General features: G+C 37.3%; 1 protein-coding gene across 1 annotated transcript in view; it reads left to right on the plus strand.

Moving 5' to 3' along the window:
- LOC119587807 overlaps positions 1-512 on the plus strand; it is a 9,138-nt gene that overhangs the window by 7,910 nt on the left and 716 nt on the right. The gene's annotated exons all lie outside the window — the stretch shown is intronic.

Here is a 512-nt window from a genome sequence, read left to right on the forward strand (position 1 = left end):
GGTGATGATTCTCAGTCCGTGTCTCGAACTTTAACCGCGTTGCAAGAAGTGGCTCTTCGGTACAATGCTGCTGCTGCCAGTGTTTGTCTTGTCCATTTTTGAAAGTATTATCGAGGCTAACACTATTTTCACAAGGGAGTTCCAAGAAGACAGCTTATTCCGATTCTTACGTTAATGCACCTGAACGATTTTTGGATCAGGATAAACATGTAGCATTGTTTCATATGTCCTTTCCTTTAGTAGTTTCTTAGTCTTGATTCTCTCAGCACATTTCATATTATTTTGTTTGTTTGAATAAGAACAATGTATATTGATGTCCTCAATTAGATTACACTTTTTTGATATCTTGAAAGTGTGATTGTCTGTCCATATTCGAGATGGGGGTGTTGATGAGGGATTTATAGTGGCTAATCAGTGTGCATATCAAACTTCAAACTTTACTCTTAGCTAATGTTCACTCTTAATAGACTCTAGAACAATCTCCTTATCTGCTTGACTCACTGTGTGCTTTT

Source organism: Penaeus monodon, chromosome 23 (genome assembly GCF_015228065.2).
Source record: "Penaeus monodon isolate SGIC_2016 chromosome 23, NSTDA_Pmon_1, whole genome shotgun sequence".
Classification (NCBI taxonomy): Eukaryota; Metazoa; Arthropoda; class Malacostraca; order Decapoda; family Penaeidae; genus Penaeus; species Penaeus monodon.